Consider the following 25,874-nt stretch of genomic DNA (forward strand, 5'->3'; position numbering starts at 1 on the left):
TCTTGCCTAAATGTTTTTTTCTGAAATTCAGATGCTTCTACATCCACAGCAACCTGGCTTCCATTCCATCATTCTACTTGGAACTGGCTCATCAAGCCCATCGATGATCTTATTGCCACTTTGCAGTCCATACCATGTTGACACATTGACCCTCTCTCCTTATTTCATCCAGCATCTCTGGCTGCTCTTTCTCATTCCTTGGCAGGCTTGTCTTCATCTGCCCATCCTTAACTATCAACATGCCTTGGGGATCTAACCACATTCCTCCTCCCTTTTCCTCATCTCTCCCTGAGGGATCTAGTGGTTCCTCTTCAGCTCTATATCACTACTTCCATGCTGAGGACACCCAGATCCTCATCTGCCGCCCTGTCCTCTCTCCTGGGCTTCTGAGCCATATTTCCACCTCTGCTTGGATGTCCCCCAGGCACCTGAACCCCAGTGTGTACAACTGAACTCATTGTGGGCCCCCATCCTGTGGTCTCTATCTTAATAAATTGCCAGCCATTGTCTAAGCCAGAAATCAAACGTCATTCAAGCCTCTACTCTCCTTCATTCCCAGCCACCAAGGCTTATTGCCTGTGCCTGTTTCTTGAAATCATCTACCTCTCTTCATCCTCATTGTCGTTGTCTTATATTCTCTGCTAGCCCTAAGTAGTCTTCCTTACAGGCAGTCTTGCCTTTTCCTCTCCATCTATTTTTACACTGTAACCCAGCCACTGTTGTTGTTTTTAAATGCAAATATGATCATATCATCTCCTTACTTAAAACCTTCAGTAGTCCCCATTACTCATAGGGGTGAGTTGCAGACTCATCATGGCTTACAGGCTTTACAGGATCCAGCCCTGAAATGACAAGCAAGTTTTATCCGAAGATTGCTTAGTGGTTTCCTATTCCCTCAGGATGGAGGCCAAACATAGGGGCTCACAAGACCTTTCATTCCCTGGCTTCTGCCTGGAATGCTTATCCAGTTCACATCTGGATTCTCACCCATGTGCACTCTGCCCTCTAGTCATCCTGAATCTCTTCCAGGTCCTCGAACGTGCCACACAGCCTCCTCTGTCCCCAGCCCAAGCACATGCTACCCCCTCTGCTCCCTCTGTATGGGACATTTGTCTTCCCTTCTACAACTGATATGTCCTGTTTATTTACACATTTAATTTAATTTAATTTATTTATTTATTTTGAGATGGCATCTTGCTCTGTCTCCCAGGCTGGAATGCAATGGCCCAATCTCGGGTCACCGCAACCTCCGCCTCCCGGGTTCAAGCGATTTTCCTGCCTTCGCCTCCCAAGTAGCTGGGATTACAAGCGCCTGCCACCATGCCTAGCTAATTTTTGTATGTTTTAGTAGAGATGGGGTTTCGCCATGTTGGCCAGGCTAGTCTCAAACTCCTGACTTCAGGTGATCCACCCGCCTCAGCCTCCAAAGTGCTGGGATTACAGGTGTGAGCCACCGCACCCGGCCAGAGCAGCCTTTTCAGATTGGCTTTTATCACTTAATAATATGCATTTAAGTTTCCTTCGTGTATTTTCATGGTTTGATTGCTCATTTCTTTTTGGTACTAAATAATGTTTTGTTATCTGGAAGTACCACAGTTTACCTATCCACTCACTTACTGAAGGTCTTCTTGGAGCTTCCAAGTTTTGCCTATTATGAATAAAGCTTCCATAAATCTTCACGTATAGGTTTTCGTGGGGACCTAAGTTTTCAACTCCTTTGGGTAAAAACCAAGGAGTGTTATTGCTGGATCAAAGGGTATGGTTAGTTTTGTAAGAAACTGACAAATTGCCTTCCAATTATATTCCCACCAGCAATGAGTGAGAGTTCCTGTTGCCTCACATCCTTTCCAGCATTTGATGTTGTGAGTGGTTGGATTTTGGCTATTCTAACAGGTGAGTGGTGGTGTCTCATGGTTTTGATTTTCATTTCCTTGATGACATATGATGTGGAGTATCTTTTTGTATTCTAACATGCCATCCACATGTCTTCTTTGGTGAGGCATATGTTAAGGTCTTTGGTTCATTTTTTTTAATTGGGTTTTTAATTTTCTTATTGTTGAGTTTTAAGAGCTTTTTGTACATTTTGGATAACTGTCCTTTATCAGAGATGTCTTTTGGAAATATTTTCTTCCAGTGTGTCACTTGTCTTATTCTCTTGTCGTTGTCTTTTGGAGAGCAGGAAAATTTTATTTTAATGAAGTCCAGCTTATCAATTGTTTCTCTCATAGATGGTGCCTTTTGTTTCATATCTAAAAAGTCAGTGCTAAACCCAAGGTCATCCAAATTTTCTCTTCCATTTTATTCCAGGAGTTTCAAAGCTTTGTGTTTTACATTTAGGCCTGTGATCCATTTTGAGTTTATTTTCATGAAGGGTATAAGCTCTGTGTCTAGATTCACTTTCTGGCATGTCAATGTCCAGTTGTTCCAGCAACATTTCTTGAAAAGACTATCTTTCTCTATTCTATTGCCTTTGCTCCTTTGTCAAAGATCAGTTGAGTATATTTATGTGAGTCGATTTGTGGGCTCTCTATTCTACTCCACTGGTCTATTTGTCTGTTCTTTCACCAACACACATTCTCTTGATTACTGTAGCTTTATAGTAAGTCTTAAAGTTGAATAGAGTCAGTCCTCCAATTTTGTTCTTTTCCTTTAATACTGGGTTGGCTATTTTGTGTCTTTTGCCTTTAGAATCAGTTTGTTGATATCCACAGAATATTTTGCTAGAATTTTGATTGTCATTGCATTAAATCTATAAATCAAATTGGGAAGAACTGATATCTTGACAATATTGAGTCATTCTATTCATAAACATGAAATATCTCTCCATTTATTTAGTTATTGTTTTACTTCTTTAATCAGAGTTTTGTAGTTTTTCTCATTTTGTTAGATTTATACCTAAGTATTTCACATTTGGGGGCACTGATGTAAATGGTATTGTGTTTTCAATTTCAAATTTTACTTGTTCATTGTTTACATAGGAAGGTGACTGACTTTTGTATATTAACTTTTTATCCTTAAACCTTTCTATAATCCCTTATTAGTTCTAGAAGGGTTTTCTTTGTCAGTTCTTTTGAATTTTCTACACAGGCAATCATGTTATCTGTCACAGTTTTATTTCCTCCTTCCTAATCTGTATACATTTTATATCGTATTCTTATCTTACTGCATTAGCTAGGACTTCCAGTATGATGTTAAGCACAGACATGAGAAGGGATATTCTTGCCTACTTCCTGAACTTAGTAGGAATGTATCAAGTTCCTCACAATTAAGTATGATGTTAGCTGTGTGTTTTTTGTAGAAAATCTTTATTAAGTTAAGGAAATTCCCTTTCTAGTCCTAGTTTGCTGAAGCTTTTACCATAAGTGGGTGTTAGATTTTGTTAAATGCTTTTACACATCAATTTATATGATTTTGTAATTTTTAAATTTGGCCTGTTGATGTGATGGATTACGATCCCATTTATGCCTAGTAGTCCATTATTGGAATGCTAAGCATGTGGGAGTTATTTTTATCTTACTGCTCAAGGTCATCTCCAAGGTCTGATTGCAAAATTTAAAAAACTGTAACCTCAGGTATAAATGGGTTAATTGATTTTCAAATGTTGAACCAGCCTTGCCTGCCTGGATAAATTCTACTTGGTTGTGGTGTGTAAGTCTTTTTATACTTTGTTGGATTCAATTTGCAAATATTTTGTTGAGGATTTTTTGCAACTGTGTTTATGAGAGATATTGGTCTACAGTTTTCATTTCTTTTTTTTTTTTAGATGGAGTCTTGCTCTGTCGCCCAGGCTGGAGTGCAGTGGCATGATCTCGGCTCACTGCAAACTCCGCCTCCCGGGTTCAAGCGATTCTCCTGTCTCAGCCTCCCGAGTAGCTGGGATTACAGGTGCACCCTACCATGCCCAGCTAATTTTTGTTTTTTTAGTAGAGAAGGGGTTTCTCCATGTTGGCCAGGCTGGTCTTGAACTCCTGACCTCAGGTGATCCGCCAGCCTCGGCCTCCCAAAGTGCTGGAATTACAGGCATGAGCCACTGTGCCCGGCCTATAGTTTTCATTTCTTATGATATCTTTGTCTGGTTTTGGTATTAGGATAATGTTGGCCTCATGAAATAAGTTCCGAAGTATTTCCTCTGCTCTGTCTCCTGAAAGAATTTTAAAAGAATTAGTGTGATTTGTTCCTTAAGTGTTTGATAGAATTCACCAGTAAACCCATCTAGGCCTGATGGTTTCTGTTTTGGAAGTTTACTAATTTTTGCTTTAATTTCTTAATAGGTATAGTTCTATTCAGATTGTCTATTTCTTCTTGTGTGATTTTTGGCATATTGTGTCTTTCAAGGAATTGGTTCATCTCATCTAGGTTATCAAATTTATAAACATAGAGTTGTTCATAGTATTTTTAAAATTCTTCTAATGTCCATGGAAGCTGTAGTGATGCCCTCTTTTAATTCCTGATATTAGTAATTTGTGTCCTCTTTCTCTTTCTCTTAGACTGGCTAGAGACTTATCAATTTTATTGATCTTTGCATAGAACTGGCTTTTGGTTTCATTGATTTTCTCTACTGATTTCCTACTTTCAATTTCATTGATTTCTTCTCTAATTTGTGGGTTTTTTGTTTTTGTTTTTGTTTTTTTGAGATGGAGTCTCACTCTGTCGCAAAGGCTGGAGTGCATCTTGGCTCACTGCAAGCTCTGCCTCCCAGGTTCATGCCATTCTCCTGCCTCAGCCTCCTGAGTAGCTGGGACTACAGGCACCTGCCACCACGCCTGGCAATTTTTTTGTATTTTTAGTAGAGATGGGGTTTCACCATGTTAGCCAGGATGGTCTCAATCTCCTGACCTTGTGATCTGCACGCCTAGGCCTCCCAAAGTGCTGGGATTACAGGTGTGAGCCACTGAGCCCTGCTCTTCTCTAATTTTTATTATTCTTTTTATTCTGCTTATTTTGGATTTTATTTATTCCCCCTTTTTAGTTTCCTAAGGTAGAAGCTAAGATGATTGCTTTCAAGTCTTTCTTCTTTTCTAATATAAGCATCCAATGCAATAAATTTCTCTTAGGCACTGCCTTTGTAACTTCTCACAAATTTTGATTTGATAAGTTGTATTTTTCATTTTCATTTAATTCAAAATATCTTAAAATGTCCCATGAGATTTCTTTTTCTTTTTCTTTTTTTTTTTAGACAGAGTTTCACTCTTGTGACGCAGGCTGGGGTGCAATGGCACAATGGCCTCCTGGGTTCAAGTTGTTCTCCTGCCTCAGCCTCCCAAGTAGTTGGAATTACAGGCATGCACTACCAAGCCTGGCTAATTTTTGTATTTTTAGTAGAGATGGAGTTTTGCCATGTTGGCCATGCTGCTCTCGAACTCCTGACTTCAGTTGATTCATCTACCTTGGCCTCCCAAAGTGCTGGTATTACAGGCATGAACCACGGCGCCCAGCCCAAGATTTCTTTTTTTGATCCATGTGTTATTTACAAATATGTTGTTTAATCTCTCAAGTATTTTGAGACTTTACAGCTATCTTTCTGTTTTCCAGGTTAATTCTGTTGTGATACTGAGAACAGACATTGTATGATTTCTATTCTTTTTTTTTTTTTGAGACAGAGTCTCACTCTGTCGCCCAGGCTGGAGTACAGTGGCACGATCTTGGTTCACTGCAACCTCCACCTCCCGAGTTCAAGCGGTTCTCCTGCCTCAGCCTCCCAAGTAACTGGGACTATAGGCGCCCACCACCACGCCCAGCTCCTTTTGTATTTTTAGTAGAGACGGGGTTTCACATGTTGGCCAGGCTGGTCTCAAACTCCTGACCTCAAGTGATCTGCTTGCCTCGGCCTCCCAAACTGTTGCGATTACAGGTGTGAGCCACCGTGCCCAGCCTTATGATTTCTATTCTTTTAAATTTGTTGTGGTGTGTTTTATGGCCCAGAATGTGGTCTATCCATGTGAATGTTCCATAGGAGCTTAAGAAGATTGTGTGTTCTGCTATTGCTGGATGAAGTAGTCTCTAAGTGTTCATTATATCCAGTTGATTGATAGTGTTGTTGAGTTCAATTATGTCTGTACTGATTTGCTGCCTCCTGGATCTGCCCATTTCTTATAAAAGGGTGTTAAAGTCTCCAATTATAACAGTGGATTCACCTATTACTCCTTGCAGTTCCATCAGTTTTTCCTCATGGATTTTAATGCTCTGTTGTTAGGTGCATGTACATTAAAGATTATTGTATCTTCTTGGAGAATTGACCCCTTTATCATTATGTAATGTCTCTTTTTTTTTTTTTGAGACAGGGTCTTGCTCTGTCACCCAGGCTGGAGTGCAGTGGCATGATCACGGCTCACTGCAACCTCTGTCCCCTCAGGCTCAAGTGATCCTCCCACCCCAGCCTCCTGAGTGACTGTGACCACAGGCGCACACCACCATGCCCAGCTAATTTTTTTGTATTTTTTAGTAGAGATGGGGTTTCACCATGTTTCCCAGGCTGGTCTCTTACTCCTGAGCTCAAGTGATCCACTCACCTTAGCCTCCCAAAGTGCTGGGATTACAGGTGTGAGCCACCATGCCTGGTCTGTAATGCCTCTCTTTATCCCTGACACCTTTCCTTGCTCAGAAGTCTGCTTTGTCTAAAATTATTATAGCTGCTTCTGCTTTCTTTTGATTAGATGATATATTATTCTCCATCTATTTACTTTTAACCTATATGTGTAGTTTATTTAAAGTGGGTTTATTGTAGATAACATATAGTTTGTTCTTGTTTTTTTGGTTCATTCTGACAATGTCTGTTTTTAATTTTTTTTAAAGTATGTAGTTATTTAAGAGATAGGGCCTCATTCTGTTGCTCAGTCTGGGTTGCAGTGGCACAATTACAGCTCACTGCAGCCTCAAACTCCTGAGCTCAAGTTATCCTTCTGCCTCAGCCTTCTGAATAACTAGGACTACAGGCATGTACCATGATGCTTGGCTAATTTTAAAAAAAAATTTGTACAGATGGGATCTCACTATGTTGTTTAGGCTGATCTCAAACTCTTGGCCTCAAGCAATCCTCCTGCCTCAGCCTCCCAAAGTTCTTGGATTCCAGGCATGAGCCATTATGCCCTTCCTCTCTGTCTTTTAAATGGTGCTCTTAGGCCATTGATGTTCAAAGTGATTGTTGATATAGTTAGATTAATATCTATGATGTTTGTTATTGTTTTTTATTTGTTGCCCTTGTTCTTTCTTTCTATGTTTGTTTTCTACTCTTATTCTGACTCTTGTGGTTTAATTGAGAATTTTATGATTTCATTTTTTTCTCCTTAGCAAATTAGTTGTACTTTTTAAAAACCTCTTTTAGTGGTTGCCCTAAATTTGCAATATCCATTTATAAATAATGCAAGTCTACTTACAAACAGTACTATATTGCTGCACAGATAGTATGATATCTTATAACAAAATAATCCCAATTCTTCCCTCATATCCCTTGTAAAATTGCTGTCATTCATTTCAGTTGTGTATAAACATATATAAGAAAATATATATGAAAAAATATATGCATATGTAAACATACATAGTCTAATACAGTGTGGCTTCATTATTTTGAGTAAACCATTATTTGTTAGATCAATTAAAAATAAGGAAAATAAAAGTTTTAATTTTACCTTTACTAATTCCTCCTTTAATGTTCTTTCTTTCTTTACGTAGATTTGAGTTTCTGACTATATCATTTTCCTTCCTTCTAAAGAACTTCTTTGGCAACAAATTTCCTCAATGTTTGTTTGTCTGAGAAAGTGTTTATTTCTCCTTATTTTTGGAGGATAATTTTGCATAGTACAGAATGCTAGGTTGGTGCATTTTTTTTCTTTCAACAATTTATATATTTAATTCCACTTTCTTCTTACTTACATGATTTCTGAGGAGAAGTCAAGATTAATTCTTACCTTTGCTCTTCTATAGGAAGGGTGTTTTTTCTCTGGCTTCTTGTAGAATTTTCTCTTTATGTTGAGTTTCTGTACTTTGAAAGTGACATACCTAGGTGTAGTTTTTCTTGCATTTATCATGCTTGGTGTTCTCTAAGATGCCTAGATTTGTGGTTTGGTGTCTGACATTAATTTTGGGAAATTCTTAGTCCTTATCATATCAAATATTTCTTCTGTTCCTTTCTCTCTTTCTTTTCCTTCTGATAGTCCCATTACACATATGTTATACCATTTGTAATTGTTTCAGAGTTCTTAGAGATTCTGGGGTTTTTTTTAAGTCTTTTTTTCTCTGTGCTTATCAGTTTGGGAGGTTTTTACTGAGATATCCTTATGCTCAGAGATTCTTTTCTCAGCCATGCTCATTCTACTAATAAGCCCATCAAAGGCATTTTTCATTTCTTTATTATTGTTATTATTTGAGACAGGTTCTCACTTTGTCACCCAGGCTAGAGTGCAGTGGGGCAAACATGGCTCACTGCAACCTTGACCTCCCAGCTTCAAGTGATCCTCCTGCCTTAGCCTCTCAAGTAGCTCGGACAACAGGCATGCCACCATGACCTGCTAATTTTTCCATTTTTTGTAGAAATGGGGTTTTGCCATGTTGCCCAAACTGGTCTTGAACTCCTGGACTCATGATCTGCCTGCTTTGGCCTCCCAAAGTGCTGGGATTACAGGCATGAGCCACCATGCCCAGCCTACATTTTTCAATTCTATTGCAATGTTTTTGATCTGTAGCATTTCTTTTTGGTTCTTTCTTAGAATTTCCATTTCTCTGCTTACCTTGCCCATCTGTTCTTGCATGCTGTCTTCTTTATCCATTAAAGCTGAGCACATTAATCATAGTGGTTTTAAATTTCTGGTTTGATAATTTCAACATCTTTGCCGTATCTGAGTCTGGTTCTGATACTTGTTCTGTCTCTTCAAACTGTGGGGTTTTTTTTCTTTTTTGTATGTCTTGTTTTTGTTTTTGTTTTTCTTTTTTGGATAGCAGGAATGATACGTGTCCTGGGTAAAAGGAACTGCTGTCAACAGGCCTTTAGTTAGGTGGTGGTAAGATCTGTGGGGAGAGGAAGTGTTCTCCTCAGTCTTTCAGTGAGCCCGTTACTCTGGATTGTGAACTTCATGTGCCTCTAGGTCCCTTCCCCCACCTCACCTTAGGTGGGACAGGATGGCTGGAATGGACTTGAGTTGGATATTTAACCCCAGCAGGTCAGGCTCTGGTTACATAGTTTCTCCTGAGGACAGACCTTGTTAAGAACATAATGCTCTAGCATATTTCAAAATGGCTCCTTTTCCCCTCCCACTGCTGGAAGCAGGAGGGGATTTTTTTCCCTAATATTCACTGTGAGACCTGGTAGTGCTCCTGGAGGTAAACCCCACAAAAGTGTGGGGACCTCTCTATGATTCAGTTCCCCTGGATTTTTATCTCTCAGACTTGTTCACACTTGTCTGAGAACTGGCTCCAGCAATTCACAATTACAAGTTCAGACTTTTCTGTGCCAGCACTGGTTCCCATGGAGGTTTCTGCTCTTGAAGTTGTGATTCTCTGTATTTGCCTGTTGGTCTTCCCAATTTTGGGGGAAGCAATTTGCCCTGTGCCATCACTTCTCTTATAGAGCTAAGAAGAGTTGTTGATTTTTCACTGCTTTTTTTTTTTTTTTTTTTTTTGAGACAAGAATATCGCTCTGTCACCCAGGCTGGAGTGCAATGGTGCAATCTCGGCTCTCTACAACCTCCACCTCCCAGGCTCAAGCAATTCTCATGCCTCAGCCTCCCGAGTAGCTGGGACCACAGGTGTGCACCACCATGCCTGGCTAATTTGGTTTTTCAGTTTGTTCAGCTTTTTACTCATTAGGACAGAGTGGCAACTTCCAAATTTCTTACATGCTGAACCAGAAACTGTTTTGTTAGTTTTTTAGGATTCACTTTAAGTCTTTTCCTCCAGGGAGACTTCCCCAACTTTCAGGTCTGCATTAGGGACCCCTACGATGTGCTCCTGTAGATGCTTTTTGTTTCCCATAGCTTTTATACATATTGTGATTGTCAATTCACTTGTCAGATTCCCCCGTTAGACTGTTGGCTCTGTGTGGAAAGGACGGGTTGCCTTACTCATTCCTGTATTCTCAGCACCATCCATCAATGCCTGACATATAATAGGTATTGAATAAATATGTGTTGGGTGAATAAATGAATGAATGGAAGAGCTTATTCTCTGTAATTACAAATAAATTAGAAGCAGCTGTTAAATATAATTCATTCATTCAATCAATCACTATTTACTAAAGGCCTATCATGTGCCAGGCACTAGGTTAAGAAACTGATGATGAAAAAGCCACATAAATATGGAAACATGTTTGTAACACAATCTAATGAAAAAAAACCAGAATACATGTATGTACACCATAATTTAAACTCTTTAAAATATGTAGGAGGCAGGCTGGTATTGCACAGTGGTTTTAAGATTTTCTATTTTTAGTTAAAGTCTCTTTCTTCAAATGAAATCTTAGAAGGACAATGTATAAAACATAAAAAGCAAGATTTTCTGCTTGATGCGGGGGCAGAGGCCAGAGCCTGCCTACCCTTTTCCTAGTCTGCTCTCCTGTCTGTCCTCTGTGCTACTGCCACCTTTCCAAGCCAGAAGTAAGCCACTGTGGCACCTTCACAGAGGATTATTTGAAAATCCCCAAAATAGACTTCTGGTTAAACATTGCAGTTTAAAAACCGGTGTTTTTCTTTCATCTCTTTCAAAATGCTACTAAAATGACAGCAAAGAAGCCAAAAAGGCCCAAGTCCACAAGACAGAAAGAATAGGTGAAAAGTCCATGTCATCTCATTTTTGGAGATGGACATGGACAGGGGCTGAAACTGCAGTATCAGCAGATGGGGAGCTTAAGAAGGAAGCTAGTTCATGGCACAGCACCCGTAAAGTCCCCAGAATTGGAGGCACCAGATTCTTCTGAAAGAAAAGGTAAGAGGCGGAGCTGAAAACAGGAGGTTTATGGAAAGTCCTTGGAGAAAGCAGTCAGACCTCTGGATTCCTTCCTCATCTTTCAGCAGCCTCTCTCCTGTCCTGGCAGAAACCAGGTTTACTCTCTTGGGAAACTCAACCACAAGAGGATCTGGGGACACAGACCGGCGAAGGATGGTAGAGATGCATCACTGAACTAGGAGAATTAAATGATTGGCTTAGGGTTGGGAATGCGACCTCAACTGGATCAGTTGAGGCCATCCTTGGCATTTTTAAATTCTGAAGCTGGAAGTGTGGGGAGGATAGTGTGTGTATTCTGCAGGTGTTGAGGTCCTTGTTCTAGTCCTTGAGATTCCTGGCTCCGACTGTTTCCTGTAACTCTTTAATTCTATGAAACACCCAGTATTCTTGTATTTTATTCTGCTCAGGCTGCATTAACAAAGTGTTACAGACTGGGTGGCTAAAAATGGGAATTTAATTCCTTGTGACTTTGGAGACTAGAAATCTGAGATCCAGGTGTCATGGAGGTTGGTTTCACTCTGGAAACTCTCTTCTTGCTTGCATATAGGCCTCCTCTCTGTGCCTTCACTTGGCCTTCCCTCTGTGTGTGTCTTTGTCCTAATCTCACTTTCTTACAGGGACACCAGTTAGATTAGATTGGGATCCATCCGAATGACCTCAATTTACCCTGATTACCTCTTTAAAGGCCCTATGCCAAATATGGTTATATTTGGAGGTTCTGAGAGTTAGGACTTCAACACATGAATTGTGGGGGGACAAAATTCAGCCCACAATGCCTTCTACTATTGCCAGCAAATAAATAGCTTTTGAGATAACTTAAGAGATTTTAAATTTAGTTTCTGGTGCTTGCACGCAAAGAGTTCTGACTTATACTATTCACTTGCCTCTTGGATATTGCCTTTTGTCCATTATAGTTGTCATTAACTGTTATTTAAATCCGCATTACCATTCACCTTTTCCTATGTTTCTGTTCCTTAAGATGGGAGGTAGATCATAGTTTGCATAGCCCATGGAGTCAGATGACCAAAGTAGTAAAGTTCTGTTTGCTGGCTGCCTGATCTTGGTGAAGTTCTCTGTGCCTCAATTTCCTTATCTGTAAACTGGGAATGGTGATAATAACAGATATTCACAGAGTTGTTGTGAAGATTAAACGTCTTAATGAATGTAAAGCACTTAGACCAACCTGGCTTATGGCGAGTGTTACATAAGTTCATGCTATCATTTATTCATTCAGTAGTCTCTATAGGGAATAGCCATGTGCCATGGACGTGGTAGATACTTAGTAAATATTCATTCTCTCTTGTTAATGTATGTGTTATAATAAGTGATTCTCAAAGTTATCTTCAAATTCTTATTACTCTGTATATTGTTATCTGCCAGTGTAATGATATCTAAAGCAAGTATCTTAAATACTTTAAACAATCTGATATAACAAACAAAGATAGAGCCATTTTCTTCTACATTGGAAGCTGTGCTGTGTAGGATGAGAGACTGGGGTGGAAGTAGGGATTGCAGGCTTCTGGTCCTGGCTATACCCTCACACTGTGAGACTCTGAACAAGTCTATACTCTCTGGGCTCTGCCTCCTTTATTTACACACCAAGGCTGGACTATGTAAGCTTTAGGCTCTTTAATGTTTTATATCACTTATCTTTGAAAGGCCATCTTAGGTGAGCTGCTCAGAGTCTTTAAAAGCTACATTTCCCCCTCCTTTCTTACTTTAAATATAATGGTAATTAAAATGTTTTGGAATTATATATTAGATGCATTTCTGGGCATCAGTTACAAGAATGAGAAAGAAATTATTAACGGTTGGCAAAGATTAGTACCAGTTATAGTATCTTGTTATAAGTTGAGAATTTTATTTTCTAATGAGTAACCTCTCCTCCCCCACACAAAAAACTAGTGTGCTAACAAAAGAATTAAAAAATGGGATTTTATTTGATTGGATTTTAACTTCTTGGCCATTCTTAATATTTTTGGAATAGCCTTTTGAGTCCTGACCTTCTAAGTCAATTTGTTAGTCTGCAACTGTAGTGTCTCTGGCACGGCTGGGAAGTGGTGGGGGGTGGGGGGTGGGTGGGTGCAAGAAAAGTAAAATGTATGATGTTCACTCTTGACAAGCCTATTTTGTGCTGTGAACACCCACACTTGCACACAATACTCAGACATATTAACACATGTGCATGCACTCTCCAATGTGTGCAAAGTAACATCACATTCCTTCTTTCATTCAACAAAAATGTGTTGATTGCTCACTCTGTTCCTGGGAATCTGTGTGAACCAAGACAAAGTTGACACTGTAGTTAGATATACCTCTCTGAATAAAAGAGTAAGTTTAAGGTAGAGTGAGGGTTAATTCTCTGTTTATAAGCCTCACGGGTGAATTCACACCGAGCAGCAGGGGGCAGTGTTCTCAGACAGGGCAGCTCTCCTGAGGATCTGCAAGGAAGCAGGGCGTGCCTTGTGTGACTGGTGTTGTCGAGCAGATCATTTTTTAACACCCCACTACTCCATACAGCATTATTTTTGGTAATAATAATGAAATGAATAAAAAGAAAAATGGACTGAAAAGAAACATGGTGAGATTTTTATTTTATTGAACTTCGTATATGTAATCATTCCAATATGAAAAATAAAATAATAAAATACATTTTATAGTATCAAAAAAGGGGAAAGTAGTGGACTAATACTTTTAATTACATTAATGTTTTTCAAACAAAAAAGAAAATACACATACCTACATACTAGACTGCCATAAAAATGAATAAAATTACAGTGCAATAGTAATTACATAAGAAAAAGAACAATAAAAAAGATATCAATTTCAATTTTTAAAGATATTATTCAAAGGTGTGAAATATTGCATGTGTGAAATAAACTTGCAGTTACCAAAAAAAATTACACCTTGTGGTTTACGCTGCATTATTATTTTAAATTTTAATTATAAATAAAAACTCCAAGTGAGTTTTCATGAGAGCACTAAATTGAATGAGAGAGAATTGAGGTAGCCCAAGTTCTGTCATAATCGCTCTACTGCCATTGCTTATTCCAGATCTAGTGTTTAAATGCAGAAGCAGATAGTCCCACATGGGTTGGAGCATGAAGTGTACCCAAAGCAAGCACAAATATGAATGATTCTGAACCATCTGGAACTTAACTCTCAAACAAGAGTGTGTAGATAAGTCCATTTATGTCAAGTCTTCTCTGAGTTAACTCCCACACAGGAGTTATTACTAAAGGAGAAAATGTGTTTCTTAAGAGATAAGCAATAACATTGCTGATTTTATTTATTACAAAATTGAATAATAACCACAGAAATTTTTTCGACTGCAGACCAACAAAAGATTTAGCGGGGAGGGGGAGAGCATTTGACCATTGTGTAGAATTGCCAGTGTGTGAATATAGTAAAAGCAAATCAGCTTTTAGTCCATTTAATTATTGTTTTAAAATTCTCTATAGAAAATGTGTCTCCTTATTGCCTGAGACTACTCCTATTACTACTGTTGGTTTACCAATGCCATCGGCAAGTGGAAACAACGATATAGGGACTGGACTGTAAATTAAAGCCATATGTATTTAACACTAGTGGGCCCAGCTCTACATGGGAACCTCATGAAGCCCCAGTTGACATTCCGGATCTTGCAGCAGAGTGAAGAGTCTGTTCAAAGCTGCTTTGCATAGGTTCTGAAATGGCTGCATAAGCTGGTTAATAGATAACCAGTCATTTTATAAAATAAGAGGTAGGGTGTGCATGTTTATGTGAGGGTGTGTGCATGTGTACACGTGGGGTAAAGTCAAGAAAGGTGATGAAAAGCACTAAGAATAACCATAAGATGAATTTGTGCCCTCTCCTGGAAACAATGGGAAATTTTGGGTTTAAAAGTAACATGGATTTAAATAGCCTCTCCAAGTTTAAAATACCTCAAAGCGTTTAATTCTTCCTTTTAGTTTCCCTGTGAGTTTGCTGAGATGTCTATTACCAGTTCAACAATGAGGCAATTGTGATAGGGATACTCAATGGTACTTTCCCCCAGGATGAATGTATGGATCAATAGATGAGTTCTAGACATATTTATAAGAAAAGAACCAAACTTAGTGACAAGCAACCACTTAAAGCTACTATTTAGAAGTGTTCACTGATAGAGACTGTACTTACAGATATTCACCAAAGAAAAATCTCCTGCATGTGCAGCAGGAGACATGTTATGAAAATGTTCTGACAGTTTGAGGTTATTGATCCTCAGCTATGGTTTTCTGCTCAATGCTACTAATGACCCTCCAAAAAGATCACCTTCTTTTGAGTGCAGAGAGGTGGTTTTGGTCTTTGTTGTGGAGAAGCTCTTGGAACTCTCTCACTGCAGAAACCATGCTGTTGTCGTGTTCTTTCTGCTTAGCCAGCTGGGCCTATTGCCCGCTGCTCCAGGTGTCCAGGTCTTCCGAGGCACAGTTCAGGATCACACTACCTCATGCCTTACACCGCCGGCCTCTTCCCTCCTACCCTGGGCCCTCCTTGTCACCAGGTGCAAGACACAACAGGACCACTGGGGGCACGCTGGCTTGATAGGGCCTCGAGACGCCAGGCTGCAGGCAGAAAGGAAATGTCCCTGGCTTGTGCATGCTCACTGACTCACCTTGTGTTTTGAGACTCATACAAAGGGCCAGGTAACAATGCTAGAAGCTAATACCCAGTGAAACAAAAAAAAAGATTTGTTTTTGTTTTTGTTTTTTTGAGACAGAATCTCACTCTGTCACCTAGGCTGGAGTGCAGAGGCGGGATCTCGGCTCACTGCAACCTCTGCCTCCCAGGTTCAGATTCTTGTGCCTCAGCATCCCAAGTAGCTGGGATTACAGGTGCCACCATCACGCCCAGCTAATTTTTGTATTTTTAGTAGAGACGGGGTTTCGCCGTGTTGGCCAGGCTGGTCTCCAACTCCTGACCTCAAGTGATCTGCCCACCTCGGCCTCCCAAAGTGCTGGGATTACAGGCGTGAGCCACCGCGCCCGGCCAATAGTGCTTTCTATGAAGCAAGGCCAGCTCAATAATAAGACATCTTCTCTTTACTTTCCTGCCTTCCTGTCTCATTGGCCTGCCCCTGTTCACTCCTGCTCCCTTGGGTTTGCATCCCTCTAGTGAAGCTTTAGAATGTAAATTTTGCCTCAGACTATAATTTCTAGGAAACCTAGACTCAGACAAAGAATGTTTACTGCAGCAAAATTGTCACAATGCTCATTGTTTTATGATCACAAAATAAGTAATTAAACTATCAGTACAAAGAAAAAGAAGAAAAAATAGACAAAAAAGTACTTTCAAAACCGGAAACTAGAATTAAAGCAAACACAGACTCAGTGCAAAGAATAGATTTCACTTCCATTCTTTCTCTGCTGCTTATTTGCAAGCTGTCTTGTACACATTATATTTTAAATGTACAATATTGTGAAAAAATTGAGCTCCCTAAGAAATACTTAAATATATGGATGCCAATGATTAGTCTACAAAAGAAAAAGTAATATTCAGAAGAGTAGTAGTTGTTTCAGATATAACTTTAATGTATTTCATTATATAAAATTGGCTTGAGTTTCAGAAGTTCGGTTAAGAGTTCTGGAGTCAGGCTGACCTGGGATGAAAAGCCCAGCTCTAGCCATCACGTAGAAGTTACCAAGTCTCTTTAGGCTTCAGTTTTTCTCCTCTTTTAGATAAAGATGGGATAGTACATAAGTCATAGGGTTATTATAGGTTTTAAATGAGATAATTTAGTATCTGATCCCCAGTGCTCAATAAACATTATTATTATGACCCATAATAGTGCCAGTGAGGAAAACTAATTCTTTGTGAGCAATAATTGGTGTTGAGCAAAGCTGTATTAATGCTAGTTATCTTGGGAAAGATCAATTCTAGTTGGAACTTTTGCAACAGAAAACAGGATGTGATTTTTTCATCATTTTAAGAATGTGGTGTGTGTGTGTGTGTGTTTGTGTGTGTGTGTGTGAACTCATTCAACCCATTTTATGGAGCACCTACCTTGGGCCCAACAATTTTTCTAGGCACAAGGTTAGATGCGAGTCAAGGTAGAGTAGGTCCCTGTCCTCAAGGATTTTCTGTTCATGAAAAACAGCTTATTATTGTTCTTTTTTTGTTTTCTTTTGCAAAAGGAGCAATTCAGCACTTGTCATGGAGATAAGAGGTCAACACCCCAGGACGGAGTGAAAACCTAAGGTTTGTATTTTTGATACACAAAGTGCTCTTTTGGAGGAAACCAAAAAATGTCGAGTTTCTGGCAAGGTATGGAAACAGGACAGAAGGAGACCAGAGTCGAAGCACCAGAGGGCATAGATGTGAAAAGTGGTCCTAGTTAGGAGCTGTTGCCCAGGAAATGTTGAGGGCACAAGCTGTAAGCAGGACCACAGTGAAGACAGCTAGTGTCAAAAGCCCTGCCGAGCCAGTCCTTCACAAGGGCTGTCCAGCCTTTAGCATGGGGGACTCAGCATGGCAGGCCTGTACCTAGTAAAATTTCTGTCTTCCCAGTGGTGACAATCGGCTCCTTCCGCACCTGTAAGAGCAAATTTGGTTCTGCCACTGTCTGATTGCCTGGTGTTCACAGTTCACTTCCCTGTCAAGCTAGGTCATCATAATACCAGAGAGGACTTCACTTCTCCCTAGCAATTACCAATTCTGTGAAACTGATTACTCCAAACTGTATGTACAGACTTAGCAATGAGGAAAGGCTTTGCCAGATCATCTTTTAAAACTAAACCTGAACTTCAATGTGCTCGCTGTGCTCCAACCACACCTGTCTTTTTCCTTGTTCCTCAATGGTGTCATGTTTCTGTTACAGGGTCTTAGCATATGCTATTTCTTCTGCCTGGAGGGCGCATCCCCCAACCATCACATGACTGGCCACATTGCTCAGACTTTAGCCTAGATGTCACCTCTTCAGAGAAGCCTTCTCTGACCACCTTATTTAATGTTGATCACTCCACCTGCAGCCCAAACACCAGTTAATAAATTCCCTCCTACTCCTCCATCGTTTCTTTAATTTTTATGCCTCATGTGAAAAGTATCAAGTCAATCACATACTTCAGTTCATGGTATAATATTATTACATTTCTTTCATGGATATTTTCCCCATTCATCCCTGGTTTCCATTTCCGTTACCTCTCCTTTCACATATTCATTCACTATAAGGCATTACATATATATCCTTGTCTAAAAATGTAATATTGTCAAACGTAAGTTATTATTTGGTATATTATATGTTTCACAAATAGTATTGTGCAATAGACCTTGCTCTAGTTATTATGTTTTGTATTCACCAGTGTGTTCTAAAGACCCATCTGTATCTGTTATATATGTATGTACACTTGGTTCATTGCTTCTAACTGATCCTTGGTATCCCGCAGTGTGCATTCATCCCTGCTCTGGATACAGTCAGCTCCCAAATTCCATAAACAACTCCTTTGTAAGTAACCTCCTTTTGACAGGGGGTAGAATTGCTCAGGGTCCAGATGCTCCCATTGTTATCTGTTCCTCACCCTGGCCAGGCTGTGGCACTGCCCTGATATTATCCCATCACCTCCGTGTAGCAGGTATTTTGTCTCAAGGTGGTTCCAGGCCAGGCGATTATTTGCCAAGGACAGTGGTTAGAGAGAGGAAACAGCCTGCAACTCTGCCTGCACCATGTCCTAACAGTGACTTTCTCTGCTCAGCCTATGGTTTACCCACAGCAGGTCACAGCCACCCTTTCTCTCTGCCCAGGGGTTTCTTATGGTTTTTACCTAGATTTACATCGGCTTGCAGATCAGTACACTCCTCTCCTGCTTCTGAGGCAACATCAGGGTTGGAATTTGTGGAGTTCCTTATAGTCTTCATAATGCTAATCACTACCTGAAATTATCATCTTTTTAATTGGTTTACTTGCTTATTGTCTGTCTCCCTCACTGTAAGACTGTAAATGCCACATGAGCAAGGACCTTATCTGAACACCTTCCTGGGTTTGGGGATATCCCACCCACATGCATACCACTGAGGGGCAGAGATGCCTTCCAGTGTAGAAACAGCTAGGACCATATAGTCACAGCCCCAGGCAGCTTCACAGCTAAGGCACGGGCATTCCTTCTCTATTTGGCCATCAGACCGACCTGTGAATCCCAAGTTGGAGAAATGAAGTCACCAAGGCAGTGGAGAATTCACTGGTCAGGGCAGCTGTAGTGGCAGCAGTAGTGCCTGTGGCAACAGTTTCAGGAGTAGCAGTTGGTATCCTGCCTCCAAAGACAGAATGTAGGTCCACCAGCAGCACCGCCTTTACCAGACTGGTACTAGGACCTAATTTTGGAAGTGGTTCTTCCTATCGAGACTTTGGGCTACCTAATATCCTTTCAACAAATTTGTTATTTCCTAAATCAGTCAGAATCAACTTTTAGTGTGTAAACTGAGAACCCTCAGTAGAACTATTAGCCACAATGTCCGCTTTTATTGTCTAAGTCCATTTGAGCTGAACTTTCTGTAACTTGAAGACAGAAGCTCCCTAACTCAGGGGTCCTCAACTCCCAGGCCACACAGCAGGAGGTCAGCAGTGGGCTGGCTAGCAGGGGAGGCTTCATCTGTATTTACAGCCACTTCCCATCACTCGCATCACTGCCTGAGCTCTGCTTCCTTCAGATCAGCAGTGGCGTTACATTCTCATAGGAGTGGGAACCCTATTGTGAACTGTGCATGTGAAGGATCTAGGTTGTGTGCTCCTTATGAGAATCAATGCCTGATGATCTGTCACTGTCTCCCATCACCCACAGATGGGACTGTCTAGTTGCAGGAAAACAAGTTCAGGGTTCCCACTGATTATACATTATGGTGAGTTGTATAACTATTTCATTATATATTACGATGTAATAATAATAGGAGTAAAGTGCACAATAAACGCGACGTGCTTGAATCATCCCCAAACCATCCCCCACCCTTATCCTGTCCGTGGAAAAATTGTCTTCCATGAAACCAGTCCCTGGTGCCAAAAAGATTGGGACAACTGCCCTAACTGATGTAAGAGTATGGGCAATAAGTGTTTTCAGTGCACTGAGTGATTAAAGATTGTTGGGGCAGGGTGTGTGCACAGTTGAACTTAGCTCAGTGCATCCACTGGCAAGGAGGTGGTAGCAGGAAATAGGCACGTGGTGACTTCAGTAACAGAGACGACTGCAGGGCTGACCTAAGCTTAGTAGCCTGGCTTCTCCGGGAGCTGAGGGTGAGCATCATGCCCGCTCCATCTCCCTCTTTGTTGTGGATAAGGCAGGTAGGAAGAATGACGGATTGCCTTACCCTTTCTAATTGTTGTGTGCTCTCCATACCCCACCCAATCCTACTTCAATATTGTCACCTAAAGATTCACAAACCCACCCTTGTGCGAGTCCAGCCGTCTGTGTTCTAGACTGTCAAGGACCATATCTGATTCTGAGATGCTCAGAAAGGTGTGCTCCCAATTGGCCCTTGTCCAGACTAGTTCACTTGCTGAGTATCCCCAGGGCACAGGAACAATCATTTGGGGTTGCGGCTTTGTTCATAGGGTCATCAAGACAGGAGGATATGAGGCAGAATCACCACACAAGGTAAGAGTACATTTAGAAATTCTCTTGAGTAAATAATACTGGCTTTATCACTATGCTTATTTCTGTGTTTCTACTTGCTCTCAGATTTTGGCTTGGTTATTTCTTACTATCTTGTTAGCTCTTTGATGCCTCTAGTTTTGTTTTTATTTTTGATATTGTTGTTTTCTTTTCTTTTTTTTTTTGAGATGGAGTCTCGCTCTGTCACCCAGGCTGGAGGCCAGTGTCACAATCTCAGCTCACTGCAGCCTCCGCCTCCCGGGTTCAAGTGATTCTCTTGCCTCAGCCTCCCGAGTAGCTGGGATTACAGGTGCCCACAACCATGCCAGGCTAATTTTTGTATTTTTAGTAGAGACAGGGTTTCATCACGTTGGCCAGGCTGGTCTCAAACTCCTGACCTCAGGTGATCCACCTGCCTCGGCCTCCCAAAGTGCTGGGATTATGGGTGTGAGCCACTGCGTCCAGCCGTTGTTGTTTTTTTTTCTGATTTAGCCACATTTTTTGTTATTTTCAGTGGGAGAATGGTCCAAAATATCTTGGTTGCCATATTGTCAGAAATGGAAATCTTCTATTGATTTTTAAATTTCATCATTCTTATTTTTCATTCTTATTTAATTCTTCATTTAATTGGTTCTTTAAATCTCTTTGACATTTTAAGATAATTTCTCATTTCCTGCCTATATTTTCAAGGTTGTTTGATATTTCTCTAAAATTGTTAAACATAGTATTTTGTATTTTGTATATATGTCCAATATCGAAAACACCCATCCTGCCACTACAAGAAAAGTTTTGCCCAAGAATGAACCAACGTAGAGAAAAACAGAGCTAAGACAAACCAAGGCTAACTGCTGATTTAAGTCCCTAGATCCAGCTATTCTTGAAGCCTTCTCAGTTACACAAACCAATAATACTTACTTTTTTTACTTAAACTATTTTCTGTTTCCATTACTTACAACCAAAATAGTCCTGATTAATACATAGAATAATGTGAATTTTTATTTTTATTCTGATTTTTATTCTGACTTTATAAAAAAGAACTTTTACAATTATCCATTATGCTTGGATAAATGCGCGTGTAAATATTTGTTTGGGGTGGAGGATGTACACTGAAATGTTAACATTAGGTTTCTGCGGAGGATGAGTTGGAAGGGATGAAGGAGACATTAATATCTTTTTCTGGCAGGGCACGGTGGCTCACACCTGTAATCCCAGCATTTTGGAAGGTGGAGGCGGGCGGATCACCTGAGGTCGGGAGTTCGAGACCAGCCTGACCAACATGGAGAAACCCCGTCTCTATTAAAACATACAAAAATTAGCTGGGTGCGGTGGCAGGCGCCTGTAATCCCAGCTACTTGGGAGGCTGAGGCAGGAGAATCGCTTGAACCTGGGAGGCGGAGGTTGCAGTGAGCTGAGATCGCGCCATTGCACTCTAGCCTGGGCAACAAGAGTGAAACTCCGTCTCAAAAAAAAAGAAAAAAATCTTTTTCTTTGTCACCTATGCAATGTTTGACCTGCAAGTGCTTGTATCTTTTGTAATTGTTTAAATCCCTCAAAATTTTAAATGAGTATTGAATATATTTTGTGTTTTTCCAAATATAAGATTTTATAAAGAAGAGAATGATGTAAGTGACCCGGGGGCAATGGGGGGAGCTTAAATTTGAAACTAGAAAAAATTTTGAACAAAATAATCATAATTGTTAGCTGATGAAAAACTAGAAAAGATTTTCTGAGTAAATTCTTGATTTCAGAAATTAACTATAATTTATATTGCTCTTAATATCTTACCCTTGAATACAAATGATTAATGCCCTTTAAAATGTCCTTTTTTCTAGCTAACCTGATGTACATATGACATTAATCCAATAGACTTAGGAATAAGATACAGGGGGTTTTCCTGAATGATTCGAGTATATCCCCATTCATATTAAGAAAACAAAGTATTGGCCAAGCGTGGTGGCTCACGCCTGTAATCCCAGCACTTTGGAAGGCCGAGGCCAGTGGATCACCTGAGGTCAGGATCACCAAGACCAGCCTGTCCAATATGGTGAAACCCCGTCTCTACTAAAAATACAAAACTAGCCGAGTGTGGTGGTGGGCACCTGTAATGCCAGCTACTCGGGAGGCCTAGGCAGGAGAATTGCTTGAACCCAGGAGGAAGAGGTTGCAGTGAGCCGAGACTGCGCCATTGCACTCCAACCTGGGCAAAAGGAGCAAAACTCTAAGTGTCTGAACTGCCTAAATGATCTCATAATTTCATGAAAACATAATTTAGATACATAGGTGTACAATATTTACATTTGCATTATTTAGTAAGATGGGCTATTTCCCCCTGCTGGAGGCTGCGGAATGAGACTAATGGGAACACTGGTGACAGAGTGCAGGGGAAAACACACACTGCCAACTCTTGCCTTGGAGTGGCATTTCTCAGTCTTAACCTCACAGTATATTCCAAACCCATAAAAGGTCATTTGCCTTCTCTTGCAAGCCTTTAATTCACTTGAGAGATGGGCTTAGACAAAGATAAAGCCCCTGTGAATTGGTAGCCTGGCTTTGGGAAAAGACTTACACAGTAACTAAGGTATTGGATAAACAGACGCTAACAATTTACTTACAGATCTCATAACTATGATTATTGTATTGATCATTTATTCATACACATAATAGCTGCCTTGAATTTCCTTTCAACAGAAAAAGGATCAGTTTCAATATAATTAAAAGTTGGAAATTATTTCCTTAAATTTGGGTATATCAGATTATTAGCTTGTTTTGTTTTTGTAAATCCATGTTTATAGGTAGAAATGGTCATGTCTTTGTGTAATTTATAGAAAAAAGGTATTTTAGCAGAACAGCATTTTTAATATACCGTGTATTAAATATTATCCATTAAATCCTTCAAAATGAAAAATTTGACAAATGATAGTTAAATAAGTAAACAACACACCCTGAAAAGGCACAGTAATATGTAAATAATTTTTATCTTATAACATCCATTCCATAAGAGAGCATAATTAATTTTATTGATTTACAGTACAGTCAACGTTCTTGTAATGTAAAATTTAGCAGGTAGCTTAGACATTAAATTTTAAACTCAGAATCATCATCAATCTTTTATTTAGATCTGATAAGCTTCTGGGGTTGCTCCAACAGTGGAATCTTAATATGGTTCTCTCACATAGAATAATTCACCTTCCGAATATTATGTCCTCTTTTCCAAATATGTAAACAAATGTATTACTTATTGTAGTGGAAATAACATACAATTACATTTTTTTCCACTTTGCATTGCAGTAAGGATTATGTTACTTTGACTAACAGCTTATACTTTTTTCTCGGCTTTATTAACTCCAGTCAAGTCCTTAATTTTCATGAATAGAACTGAAAATGCTGTTCTTTTAATCTTCTGAGTTGAATTCTGGGTCATGCAAAGATTAAGTGAAGTGACTCCAAACCTAAAATCCTATAATTACGGAATGTCTGTTTAGATTGGTGCTTGGTCTTCTTTTTCCCTCTTCTAGATTGGGAAGAGAGCTTTCTGAACTGCAAATTAGGAAGGCCTTGGCTTGTTTGTCTGTGGTAAAGCAAACAGATTTGAAGACGCCATCTATTTAGCTACCATTTGTTTTGTTTAATCTGAGATTAGGCCTAGGTTTGCAAAAGAAATCTACTAAATTTAGAGTAAACAGAATTCTTTAAGGCAGCATCGCTTGATGGTATTTTCTTCTTATAGCCTCTTCTGAGTGGTTTGTGATTAAGGGATAAAAAAGTGACTATTTAAAGCTCTGAAAAATGTGAGGACACAGTTTTGGAGGAAATAAAAGGTAAATTGATCAAATAATTTACTAGGGAACCTCAAAATGGTAGCATATGATCTTTAAATGATTTTTTTTTAACTTGTAATAATTCCTTTGAAGATCTACTGGCTGTTTTTAACCACTGACCATCACCTAAGGGAAGACCATGTGACTCGTTACTATAATGGCCTGCATAAAAAACAAAAACAAAACAAAAAAACCCTCAGGGAAGAGAAGACTTACAACTATGACCTCATTTCTAATTGGACTGTGGTGAAAAAGAAACTAGTCATAGCTGAAACTAGGGGCCAGGAGGGCTGCTTGCCTCTCCTGGGCAACCTGTAGTTGGCGAAACTTTAACTCTACATATAAACAGACCATTTTTTACAGCGAGTTTGGGGTAAATTGTGTAAAGTCTCAAAGGGACCTAATACAGGACATTTCCTACATTCCGAATTTGACACTTTAAGGAAGACTGCGATAGGTAATGTGACCTTCCACCTTAGAGATAGTATCATTCATTAATGAAGGGTATTTAGTTTTGTTTTTATAACTCCAATAAATTTAAGAAATGTCTTGGTGGTCCTTGAAAGTGGAAAAACATATTTATATGCCATATTTTTCTTCCTGCTGCTCTGTCTTCTTGGAGAGCCTGCCCGGAGCAACCAGGTAAGTTGAAAGGAGTAAGGACTTGGGGCCAGGCAGCCAGACAGACGTGCGTTCACATTTCAGCATTCACATTCATGAATTCAGTAGCTCAGTAGTTCACTAGTTCAGTCAGAGACTGGATGAGTGTGAGCGTGAAACTTATGCTCCCTGTTTCCCCAGATGTTAAGTGGAATCAATAATAATTACATTGAGGAGATGTGAAGATAATGAAGTAACATATGCAGAGTGCCTAGTTCATAGTAGATGCTTCAAAATGATGCTGTCCTTCCTCTTTCCCTTCTGTCTGCCATCCTTCAGATGGACTCAACGACTCTTACCGTCCAGCTCTCAAGTCCCTTCTCTTGTGAAAATGGAAAAGTTGAACTACAGTTGAGATATTATTCCCAGGTGTTCTTTGGAACACAGGGGATTTCTCCAAAAGACACAGAACAAATTGCCTCCAAACAGCCAAGATTCCAGCAGAAGCTGGAGTAGCAGACTGCTTGGATCTTCAAAGTACCTGGCCCTGAGTCAGTTAAGGAAGATCGTTTCTTCTCTTTTGTACAATCCTATGATGAGAGCTGCAAAGTGAACTGACTAAGAGCTTCTGCCTTCATCATTGACCTCCCAATCCTAATAATATGTTCACTGGCCAAACTTCCTAATCGATTTGTCTTTTGGATATAACGTTCCTCCTACTGTTTGCCTGATTGAGAAATCTGCTACAGAACATGACCGGTTAGCATTCCCACCAACCCCAGTGCTACACTGACTGTCTTTCGATGGACTTTGCTCCTTGCTGCCTCTCTGAGGTCCCAGACCTTCAGAGTGACCTTCACAGCTCTGCCTAACTTTCTGTCATACTTCTATCAAGAGAGACAGCTAAATCAATATTTTTAATGTGCTTTGC

General features: G+C 39.9%; 1 long non-coding RNA gene across 1 annotated transcript; it reads left to right on the forward strand.

The window, feature by feature from the left end:
* Positions 1-10,818: 10,818 nt before the first annotated feature.
* Positions 10,819-25,370, forward strand: LOC104005774 (uncharacterized). Its single transcript, XR_679223.5, has 3 exons — positions 10,819-10,911; positions 17,085-17,148; positions 25,283-25,370. It is a non-coding gene; the product is annotated as an uncharacterized LOC104005774 (long non-coding RNA).
* The last annotated feature ends 504 nt before the right edge of the window (positions 25,371-25,874 follow it).

Source organism: Pan troglodytes, chromosome 2 (assembly GCF_028858775.2).
Source record: "Pan troglodytes isolate AG18354 chromosome 2, NHGRI_mPanTro3-v2.0_pri, whole genome shotgun sequence".
In the NCBI taxonomy this organism is placed as follows: Eukaryota; Metazoa; Chordata; class Mammalia; order Primates; family Hominidae; genus Pan; species Pan troglodytes.